Here is a 467-nt window from a genome sequence, read left to right as displayed (position 1 = left end):
AGGCCAAGGGTGGTGTGGGAGAAGAGGCCCCATGAAGGTGACTTGTTAAACACTGGGTCTGTCTGAGAGCTTGGCCCAAGAGGCTCAAAGTTCAGGGACATAAAACCTGGCTTTCAGCCGGGACACGTCCTGCTGCTGCACGAAGATGCGCTCTGCTGTGTTTCCACTGCAGCTGGGCTGTGTTGAACCTTGGGGTGTGGGCACTGGCGGGGCACAGGCTCTGAAGTAGCGAGTTAAGATTTGGACCTTGGGGTTTGGTTCCTGAAGGCAGAATGAATGTGCGGGGGAGCATCCCCAGCTTAAAGAGGGCGTTCTGTTATCGGCACTGCCTGAGCAGCACCCTGTCACCGATCTGGCTGTGCTCTGGGGCTCCCCACAGGTCACTTCTGCATCCCTTAGGGGAACACCCCTTGCGGGCAAACCAGGCACTCAACTGACCCTGTTAGTTTCGCACCATTCTTCCTTGT

The sequence above is a fragment of the Buceros rhinoceros genome, unplaced genomic scaffold (genome assembly GCF_000710305.1).
Source record: "Buceros rhinoceros silvestris isolate BGI_N320 unplaced genomic scaffold, ASM71030v1 scaffold40294, whole genome shotgun sequence".
Taxonomy (NCBI): Eukaryota; Metazoa; Chordata; class Aves; order Bucerotiformes; family Bucerotidae; genus Buceros; species Buceros rhinoceros.
The sequence above is the reverse complement of the archived record's forward strand: the minus strand, read 5'-3'. Positions refer to the sequence as shown.